This window comes from Rosa rugosa, chromosome 2 (assembly GCF_958449725.1).
Source record: "Rosa rugosa chromosome 2, drRosRugo1.1, whole genome shotgun sequence".
In the NCBI taxonomy this organism is placed as follows: domain Eukaryota; kingdom Viridiplantae; phylum Streptophyta; class Magnoliopsida; order Rosales; family Rosaceae; genus Rosa; species Rosa rugosa.
This window is the reverse complement of record NC_084821.1, coordinates 4010972-4023090: the sequence shown is the minus strand read 5'-3', so window position 1 is coordinate 4023090 and position 12119 is coordinate 4010972.

Here is a 12119-nt window from a genome sequence, read left to right as displayed (position 1 = left end):
AACCCGTCAAATTCAAAAGTGACAAAACTATGGTTTCTTCGCTAAAAATCTGGGTTTTACGAGGAACTATTTCCTCGTCAAAATAAGCAATTGGCGAGGAAATAACGATTTCGTCGTTATTTGTTTGGTGGAAAATTATGTAAAACCTACCATATTTAATGGCAACAAAAATAGAGTTAGCGAGAATTCTATTTCCTCGTCAAAAGAAGCAATTAGCGAGGAAATAACAATTTTGTCACTATTAGTTTCAACGGAAAATTATGTAATACCCACCAAATTCAATGGCGACAAAAGTATGGTTTCGTCGCTAAAAGTCTGTGTTTTACGAGGAACTATTTCCTCGTCAAAAGAAGCAATTAGGGAAAAAATAAGGATTTTGTCGTTATTAGTTTGGCGGAAAATTATGCAAAACCCGCTAAATTTAATGCGACAAAAGTATGATTTCATCGCTAAAAGTCCGTGTTTTACGAGAAACTATTTCCTCATCAAAAGAAGCAATTAGCGAGGAAATAATGATCTCGTCTTTATTTGTTTGGCGAAAAATTTATGTAAAACCTGCCAAACTCAATGGCACAAAAGAATGGTTTCCTCTCTAAAAGTCTGTGTTTTACGAAGAACTATTTGCTCATCAATTAGCAAGGAAATAACGATTTCGTCATTATTAGTTTGGCGAAAAATTATGTACAACCCATCAAATTCAATGGTGACAAAAGTATGATTTCCTTGCTAAAAGTCTGTGTTGTACAAAGTGCTTAGGCCTCATCAACGGACCGGGCCGGGCCTTATTACATTTTTAAATAATAACGGACCGAGTTTTATTGTAAATCGAAGGATCCAAATCCGTCCATATAAAGCAGGCCTTGCAGGCTTTTTCGGGTAGGGCCTTGAGGCCTTTTTTGGGCCGGGACTTGCGGGCTTTATTTACAAATAAATCTTTGAAGATACTATTTTTTTTTATAAACCTATATTTATATATCATACCCACCAAAGAGCAACCTCTATCAATTCAAAGAAAATGAGAAAAATGACTGTTGGATGAGATTATTACAATAAATTATGAGTGTGATAAAAAAATTTAGCCAATTTCACCATATTTTTGGATCCGATCAAATTGGTCAACCGTTGTCACTTATATGTCTTCTTGGTTGACCGATGACATGACGACCCTGAAACGTGTTTATTTTTTCACATCAGGTCTATAAATATTCAATCGATCGATGTGTGTGGACATAAGATAAAAATTTCAATTTTAATTATAAAGACATTGGCTTATACCAATTTGCCTCCTAAAGTTGTATTGACTTATACATTGCATTTAAATTGTTGAGGTTCATTCTAAAGCAACCATGAAGTGGAAAATGAATATGGAGAAACCAACTACTCGATGGATTTAGGGTTTAGGGATCCCCATCCCCATCCTCATTCCCCAATTATCCCAAATTCCTCCCCCATTAAGGCCAGGGATCCAATGGAGATTGCCCCGATGAAGATTTTTGTCATCCCTAAATAAATCACCCTGAACTATATTTCAATGCTTCACATTGTCAAAATAATCCATCCACAAATAACTATTTTGAAGTATGTGAAAAAGAAGAAGAAGCCAATCACTTGAGGAGTGTTGTGCTCTATTCTTGCTGATCTCTTTCTCATTGACAAAAAGGCAGCATAGTATCGGTTTTGCAAGGAAGAAATAACCTTAGAATGAATAACCCATCATAGTTGTTGAACTGACCTTAAAATGAATAACGCATCAACCTTTGAAAAGAAATATTGATCTGGGATACTTACTTGGCCTTCAGTACTTAGGCATACTTACTTGCATCATTGATCTGGGATTTGTAGTGTATGTTGTCTCAATGGTATTTTCCTTCTGCACTTGTTGAACAAGTGGTCAATTTATACATGTATAGTTGTCCCCATATGTCTAATAAACAAACAAGAACGAAAATGAGATTACCTCTATATGAAATCCATAATGCAAAGCAACCTCTTCACATCCTCCAAACTCATTTCAATAGACATATCCTAAAAAACCAAAGAAAACAAGTTTAAAGCTCTAGTTCTTTATCGGAGCATGTCAGGACATGAGATGGACTTTACCAAATAGAAACTTAGGCCATCTCCAGCTGTGGGGGGCTAAAATTTAGCCCGGGGGCTATTTTAGCCCCCAATAATCACTATTCATGCAAATAGCAAGAGCTATAATTTCTATCATCTCCAACCCTTAGGGCTCTAAGTTTAAATAACATGTTATTTCATTGTTTGTACTTTAATCTCAGTCATTGATTTATCCCAACCGGAAAGTCTCTCCGGCTCTTCGAGATGGTCCATAGGTCGGACGACGACTACGACTACCTCTTCAAGTTCGTCTTCATCGGTGATTCCTGCGTCGACAAATCCAACCTCTTGTCCAGGTTCATTTCGCAATGAGTTCAACCTCGAGTCTATATCGACCATCGGCGTCGAGTTTGCCATTCAGAGTATCCACGTCGATGATAAGATCGTCAAGGCCCAGATTAGGGACACCACCAGCCAAGAAAGGTGATAAGCCTTTCAATTCCATTCGTAATTGTCATTGGATTTGGTTTAGTTAGTTTACTTGGATTTAATGAATTGAATCGAGATCTATGACGTCCAAGTCTCAGCCTCATTATATGATCTTGAACTATTGAACATTACGTATTTTGGAAATGAGGGATTCTAATGTCTATAACTATGAAAAGTTTAATCCAATGATGGATTCTAAGGTCCTCTATCACTATTTTTTTATTATTTTGTTGTGAAGGAGACGGAGTCAAATGGCCACCATTCTGATTTTGTCTTTGATTTTTGGTGTCATTGCAATTGCAGAGCTTTTGTTTTGTATAGACCTTTTTTTTTCTTTTTGTCAGTGTTTTGTACAACTTTTAATTGCTTCTTCTAATCAGGGAGGGGACATATGAAGTCTTGGTATTGCTTGTGTTGTGATGTATTTTGATTGATGAATAGTGAACCATTTCTTGTATGTTATTTATAATTTGTTGCAGTTAGTAACTCTCTATAACTGTTATAGTGGTTTTTCAACATAGTGATAGTATCTTCCTATGTCTATGTTAGTATCTTTTCAACATGATGTCAGTAGCTTCTATTTTCATTTTCATTATTTCAAGTTAGCAGCTCTGTGTAATTGTTCTAATGACTTTTCAATATAGTGATAGTAGCCTTATGTGTCTATATATGTTAGCATCTTTTCAAGCTAATGTCAATAACTTTTGTTTTCAAATCAGTAGCTCTCTGTAACTATTATAGTGGTTTTTCATCATAGCGATCGTAGCTTTCTGTACCTATGTTAGTATCTTTCCAAGCTGATGTCAGTACATTTTCTATTTTCATTTTGATTGATTTTAAGTTTTTTTTTTATGTCAATAGTTTATCAAATTGGAAAATTAGGATTTTGTATGAAATTCAGTTTTCTTTATGTTGTGATTTTGTATCTCTAGCATTTCTTGTTTGAGATTTGTGTTACACTATTAACATGGATAATCAATTGGTTTTTTTGCAATTAGTATATATGTCCGTAGCTTTTTATTACCGGTCTAGTACTTTTTTACATGTGTTATATTAGATTTCTGTTTCTATGTCAGTAGCTTTTCATTAATGGTCTAATAGTTTTTTACGTGTTATAGTAGCTTTCTGTTTCTATGTCAGTAGCTTTTAGATTGCTTATTTTTTATTATCTAATTGATAAAGATTGCTTGTTTTGTTGTATTTTTGTTCTTACATAATTCTCCCCCTTTGCATTGGTAATGGTTGATTCCCAAAATCATGTGAACTTGAGTAGTTAAGCCTCTATTGACCAAGAGATCATCCGGCCAACTAGGAAATTTTGAAATGAAGCTTGGTGCTATAGGTGGCAAAATAATATTCTTATGGTTAGTATAGTGTGGTAGAGCTTGACAACAAGAAACTTCAACGGAGGCAATTTGAAAAATGATAGTAGCATTACAACATTGACAGTAGCTTTATACAACTATTGTAATAGCTTTTCACAACATGGTAGTGACTTTTTACAACTATGGAAGTTGTTTTTTACATAGATATATCATTGTTGAACCCTGGATACTTTTTGTATCATTCAATATGATTTCTTTCCTTGATTGTAGTAGCATTTTTATTTTGGTTGTATGTTTTACATTTCTATGGCTTTGTTAGTCTCTAAAAATATCTTTCTTAGTCTCTGGGAGTAGCTTTTGTTCTGCTTGGTAGTAATTTTTGTTCTACTTGGTGATGGTGAGAGTAGCTTTTATTACTAATGAGAATAGCTTTCTAGTATTTGTGACAGTAGCGTTTGTTACTGGTGAGAGTAGCTTTTGTTGCTAGTGACAGTAGTTTTTGTGACCTCGTTGGAAATCTCACTAGCGTAGTTTTTGTTTTTGACAGTAGCTTTTGTTGCTGGTGATAGTAGTTTTTGTGACCTCGCTGGAAATCTCACCAACGTAGCTTTTGTTGCTGGTGATAGTAGTTTTTGTGACCTCGCCGGAAATCTCACCAGCTAACGTAGCTTTTGTTGCTGGTGATAATAGCTTTTATTGCTAGTGATAGTCGCTTTTGTGACCTCGCCGGAGGTGCTGGAAATCTCATCAGAGTAGTTTTTAGTATTAGTGACAGTAGATTTTGTGGTCGCCGGAGGTCGGCCGGATTCCTGTAGGAAGTTGGCCAGAAGTCAGCTGGAGACTCACTGGAGGTCAGCCGGAGTTGACCGGAGACCTCGCCGGAGAGGAAAGGGAATGGTTGTTGACTTTTTACTCTAATGAAATTTATGTAAATATGTTGGTTTTTATATCTAAAATATAACACAATTTTTAATCTAGTGGCCTTATGATGGAAAAAATTAGTTGATGGCCTTATGACTAAAAAAACATTAAAAAAATGCACTTATATGTAATTAAACTAGAACAAAACAAAACAAAAAAACAAATTTACTGTTTTGCCCTTGCTCTCTGCTCTCTTTTGCTGTTGTGCCCCTGCTATCTCATTTGTCCGTATATCGCCTTCGAACTGAAGTGAGCGAACTCGAGTTGGTTGCGCAGAACCAGAACCTGAGGAAGGAGAAGAATCACCCAGACTATTTGGTTTGATCCATTCTGAGTCCTTGATATTACTCTGAAGAAGAATCACCCAGATGGTTTTGCTGCGTTTTGTGGATGCATGCATGTCATCTTCTTCGAAACCAAGCATTAATTCGATCTGAATTGAATGCTTCTTTTCTAACTTCAGGTTTTGAGGAAGAAGCTATCTTCACCGTTGTGACTGCAGGTACTTCCTGCTGTTTCTTCAGTACTGCTTCTAAGGCTCTGTATTATCTGCAGTGATTGCTTCGATGCTTTCCCGCTTTCCGGATTTGCCCTGTTTCATGCATGAAATTTTGATTTTTTTTTCCTGTCGATAGAATGCTCTTTCGTGGAAATTGTTCTTACTTGCCTCCGATATTCTTTGCCTTCTTAATTGAGGTCAACCTCCTGAACTTATTGTACGTTATTGCTGGTGTGGCTGCTCTGCTTTTTGGACCCCCACAAGTTACCTGAAGTGGGCACTATCAACAGCTTCCAATAGGTAGGTTTCTTTATCTGGATCTGTTTTGTAGTTTACAAAATGAATAAAAGTTATTGCCTTTGTGGTATGCATTAATGCATATGAGGAAATAAGGAAAAAAATCGAAGATATTTAATTCTATTGATACAAGTTTTATATTATGCAATTGGGTGCTTAAGTTGATTGAACTACGAGCTACTTGGCTGCACCATAAACAGGGGAGTAATTAGAAAGAAAAGGAATTTACTTATTCTAAGCTTTAACTGGTAGAAAGAAGGCCATTTCTAGCTTCGAACTTATCTTTATTGTTCAATATGAGATTATACACAATCTCACTTTATTAATACACAAGAATTTCTATTGGGACCTCCTAATCTACTTACTAGACCTCCCTTATTTTTTAAATTATTAAATGACCTATATATCCTTATATGAAAAGACTGTTACAAACAACAAAATATAAAGAAAACATATACATTTTTGTTCTCTCTCCAAAGCTTTATACTAATTTTATTATTCATTTCCATTTTCAAATCTCATTTATGATTTTATTTGTTCATGAAAGCTTTTGAAGATTAAAAAGATACAAAAGAAAATGCATTTAAATTAAATTACTGGGTGAATTATACAAGAACAAAGCTATGATGCAATAGATAAATATTAGATAAATGTTCTTCTCATTAGTATAACAAGATCATGAAACGAGGGATAGAGAGCCATCGTGTAAACTAAACCAAATAACCCTGTAAAGCGGCATATAAGATAAAGTTAAATAAAAATAATAAAATGAGCAAATTTAATTTTTATAAAGGTAAAACATGAAAAATTAGGCTTGAAAACAATTTTGGTAATATTTTTTTAATTAGTTATCAAGCTATGACTTTTTTTCAATAATTATTTAAAAATTTCTTTTTTTGACAAACAAATAATTATGGAAGCATTAAAACCCATCTTTAATGCTCAAAATATTCTATTTATAAGTAGAGTTTTTCTATTGGAATCTCCAAATTTACTCACTTGACCTCCATGCTTTTTACACATCCTATCAAATTTTCTAATACTAAATTTACTCACTAAACCTCACTGAATTTCCTCAAATAACCTGACTCATATAATTTGCAAACAAACTATTATCTTTAAAATAAAAACTTAGTTAATTCAATTAATTAATTACTCTATAAATCTTAATTACATATCCATTCCTTAATCAGTTAACATCAAAACTTTTTCAATAAAAAAAATTAAACACAAGGTATTGAGATTTAAAAATTAATTTCCAATCAACAAGAAAATAACATGAACTGTTTTGTGGTTTTTTTTTTTAATTTTTTTTTTCTGTTTTAGCTCTGCAAAAAAATATGAAGATTAATCATTTTTTCTTAATGCTTATTTTATGTACCTCATGATTAATTATTTAAATATTTATTTTAAAAAATTGCTAGCTCATTTTTGTTTTTTTGTAAATGTAATGGATAGACTTAGATTTTGGTCATAATATGATTTGTTTTGTTTTCCCTCACCAATACGCATTCAACATGTATATCATATATTTTTATGTCACATAATCATAGTTTTAACTCTTATTAATTATATATGAATGCTTTAATAAGTATGTAGTGAAATTGGAAAATTAAAATAAATAAGGAAAATAATAAAGAATGCAATCTAATATCATTGAATTGGAAAGTCTATAGAAAATCAATGTAATATTTTTTTAGTATAATTATTGTCCTTAAGAGTCATTTTATAGTAGGTTATATATGTCATTTAATAATTCATAATAGAGTGAGGTCAAGTGAGTAGATTTGGAGGTCCCAATAGCAACACTCTTAATACACACCCCTTTATATTTTTTCTTCATTTTTTTCCTTTGAACTTCGTTTTCTATCCATATCCTATTTTTTTGGGCTAATGCCAACTTGTTTCTTACCTCTTAAATCTTCCCCACTACATGGTTCAACTTCATTTTGCAGAAAAAAAAAAGCATAAGCCTGAATATAGACAATCCATACCCAATAGTCACAGCTGAATCTTCCTGGTGATTAGAGCAACTCCAACAGTTTTCCTATAATTTCTGTATAATAGGGAAGCAAAAGTCAAAGTTTTAGCATCTTTTTCTTCTCCAACTCCAACAGATTCTCTATTTTACAGCAATCTCTAAACTCTCCATATTCTTCCTTAAAATTTTAGAGATTGCTGTAAATATAGGGAATTTGGTTTTCTCTTTCCTCACTTTCTCTAAAATAAGGATAGTTATAGGGAATCTGTTGGAGCAAAAGAGACTCATTTTTCCCTAAAGTAGAGAAAAATCAAAATATGAGGAAGCTGTTGGAGTTGCTCTTAGGCGCGCAATGGTAAATTATAATGGCTTCAAACCATATCGATCAACTCGAGGAGTCGAGGTGTAGCATTAGTTATTACCTAACTTTTGATTTGGGTGTTTTCCATAAATATTCAATCTTGTTATGATCTAGGAATATATACTAAAATTTGATTAACTCTTCTTTTATAGAAGATTGAAGAACAATGATATATACCATGTTCTGTTATTGTGTAACATTTGAGGAATCTTAGAACAAAGAAATATTTTTCTGAACAAATAGAGAACTGAATCTCAACAACATAACTTTTGTAAGAAGACAACTCAATCATCACCACCATTATATGAGACTATGCCTCGACATCCAATCGATAAATTATCGTTGACCACAATACAAGAATAGATTGGCGACCATGAGGGCATGATCATATTTACAACTTGTTTTTTTGTTTGCTTGGTTGTGAGAAAGGGATAAATTGGAGATTTTTAATTTTACAAAAAAGAGGGGTGTGTATACAAAATCTCTCTTGGTTTTGTGGTTTTGTTTTTGGATTTTTTTTTTTTTGCTTTGAATAATTTGTTTTGCGCATCAAGATGTAATGTGAGGGACTTTCGAATCCCTTTAACTTGACCTAGTAAGGTTGCTAATATTATTAACGAAAACCTGATTCTGTTTTCCTAAAAATATTATAAAAAAAAAACAAAAAACAAAACAAAACAAAAAGAGAGGACTTTCTATAATTTTTGGTTTTAACTTGTACTGATGGCCTGAATAAAAATACAATTTAAGGAGTGCCTTGGACTCATGAACTATTTTAAGTAAATGATTTAGACTAAGAGTTTCTTGCTTAAATTTAATCTCGAACGAAATAAGTCCAAATATATGGAGATTGGAAACAAAAGAAACAAATTCTCCTCCCACTTGCAAGCTGACCAACCCGACCTTCAAGCTTGTCTACGAGTTAATCCATTTCTTCTTAAAAAGGCTCCTGTTAAAAGTCATTTGTTAAAGATCAACTTTTATAATAGAATCACTATCGATCTTTAAAAGCAAAATAAATCTTTCAAAGTTTGACGGTAAATGGATATGATCGATCAAACGCCGAAGATGCAAACATGTTCACACACACACACACAAATATTTCTCCAGACACAATTAAAGGCAGAAACACTCGTTTAAAATTGATAATTTAAGATGCAAGCATACTTATATCTTTAGTGCAGCACACCCCACACACCACCGGCCAATTCTTGTTGATAAGTAATTAATATAGCTATCTCATGCAATACTTTCTCTGTGATCAGTTCATATAAACATCTATATATCCTCAGTTGATATGCATGTAAAAGTAAAGGATCGGAATTGTTTTTACCTACATCAGAGGTCTGACAAACTCCAACTTGCCCGTCTTGATATACTGCATAGGTCGAGAAAAACTTGAACACTTTTCTGGGCACGTCTGGAAACGCCCGACACAAGGCTTGGTATAAATTCTTCGCTATGTATCTGTTTGCAAACACTGCATGTTAATTTTGTTGAAAAACAGAAGAAAAAGAGACAATTTAAACCATTTGTTGAAACGACTCAATTAAAATAATGTCTTACGTACCTTCATATATCTTACTAGATGTTTACACGCGTTTGCATAAAATTTCAGCTCATCTATCTCATCGGTATCTTCATACAGTGTGCCATTCTTTTCAGCATTATATAGAGACGTAAATCCACGTCTGTAATCTTCAGATTCAATTCTGCCAATTGACTCTGAAATATTAACTCTTTGTGTGCAGCATACAGCTTGTATACACGTTTCCAACCGAGATGATATTCGTCAGGCACTATTGTTGCTAGATCGGGGGTTGCTTGACTAACCCTAGTTCTTGGAAGTGGAAACTTTTTACCCCTTAAGCCATCAAGTACTTTAAGGGCTTTTAGAATTAATGATTTCCTGCTCCATCCGCGAATGTTCACTAAAGTGCGTTCGCGAGATAAAGTCACCGCGGAGAAAAGTTCGCGAAGTAAGTTCGCCGCAAATGTTCGCTAAAAGTGCGTTCGCGAGGATGACGTCACTGCTGGGAAAAGTAAGTCGCGAGTTCGCGAATAACAGTTCACAGAATAACTAAGTCTGTCCCGAAGGTTAAGTCTGTTCGCTGTCGCGAAACATGCTGTGGTGAAAGGTATTTTACTGTTTGCTCCACTAAAATTAAAGTAGATATTTTGTATCTAAAGTACTTTTAATCTAGTTTAATATGCTTTCATTTTAGATATTTTGTAGGTTAATCATGTACCCTATATAAGGGAAGTGTTGGTTGATGTAAAAAGTATGAACAAGTTTAGAAACTCAAGTACACAAGTTTGCTGGGTTAAGTTGATATGTTCATGCTTCATTTGCTACTGCAAATTAATCAAATCAACAAGTTGTGGTTTCGATTATAATTTGTTCAAATACAAAGTAGAAGCAATCAAAATTTTACAAATATAATTAACAAGGGCGGATGGAATGAATCTCAGAGCTTCATCCACTGATTGATAATAAGGGTGGCGAAGAAGCAGTAACATTTGGTCTTTGCAAACAAAAAAGTATAAATAATAAATAAATAAATAATAAAATTAAATGTTATTATCAAAAATAAATAAAGTAAAACAGTACATTGTCTTTAGATCCTTCACATATATATGACTTGATCGATGTTTATATAATTCTCGTCGCCCAATGGTTCAGTACTACTGCCTCCATATAAATCGTCAAAGAAATCTTTGTAGCCCTCAATAAAATTCTTGTGCACCGTGGGGTTGTAATCATCTTGTGGAAGTGTAGCTCTAGAACCGATCACTTTAATGTGATTTAAAGCTAGGGATCCACCAACAATTAATGCCCATCTCCCTTTTGGGAACGGATGTTTTCAATGACATCCATTGCAAAGTTCTTTCTCAAGTACTGTGTTGCATACTGTGTTAGATTTTGTTTAAAATCCATTAGAGTAAAGTGAATGTCTGAGGTGTGGTTGACGAGTCTAGAAGGATAGATGGGTCTAGAAGTAGGAGGATAGTAGGGTTTAGAAGTAAACAATCTTCGAAAAAGACGAAACTTAGAAGCCATACTTCGTAAGACAATAGATCAGTAGAGTAGATTCTTTCTTTCTTTCAAGGGTGGTATTTATAGTGATACATAAGGAAGAAATCTTGAAACTTTGAAGAAATCAGAGAAGGTCGAAGAATAAAGGACTTAGGGATTGAAGAAGAAAGGTGAAGAAAAGACCCTAGCAATCGCAGTGAAGCAAGAGAGTGAACTCCATGCATGGCTCTTGAATCTTGATACCATGCTGAAAGTAAATCGAGGGTTTGAGAATTCGCAGAGGAGAGAAAATGAGAGAATGTGTTAGAATTAATGTTTTCCTGCTCCATCCGCCAACGTTCGCTAAAGTGCATTAGCGAGATAAAGTCACCGCGGAGAAAAGTTCGCCGCAAATGTTCTCTAAAAGTGCGTTCGCGAGGATGACATCACTGTGGTGAAAAGTAAGTCGCGAGTTCGTTGAGAAGTAATGTTCGCGGAATAACTAAGTCTGTCGTGAAGGTCGAGTCTGTTCGCTGTCGCGAAACATGCTGCAGTGAAAGTCTTAACTGCGGTGAAAGATATTTTACAGCAACTTGCATTACTATTTGCTCCTCTCAAATTAAGCTAGATATTTTGTATCTAAAGTACTTTTAATCTAGTTTAATATGTTTTCATTTTAGATATTTTGTAGGTTAATCTTGTACCCTATATAAGGGAAGTGTTGGTTGATGTAAAAAGGATGAATAAGTTCAGAAATTCAAGTACACAAGTTTGCTGGGTTAAGTTGATCTGTTCATGCTTCATTTGCTACTGCAAATTAATCAAATCAACAAGTTGTGGTTTTGATTATATTTTGTTCAAATACAAAGTAGAAGCAATCAAAAGTTTACAAATATAATCAACAGAATGAAGATGATAACTTTGAGTTTCTATTTTGATCTTCAAATTTGTTAGCTTAGACGTCTCTCTAAGCATGAGCGAGCTTAACAGCTTTCTGTTTCATTTCTTGCTGACCAATTACTGGATAACACGTGGCCTGTACTGTTACAGGTCTTGCTGATATGGCGCTAAGCTTGTTGACCTTGACCTTGACCTTGACGGCGTGACCATCTACAGGTTAATCTCTAACTAAAATCTAGGAAACGCACTCCACTACATAATCATGAAATATA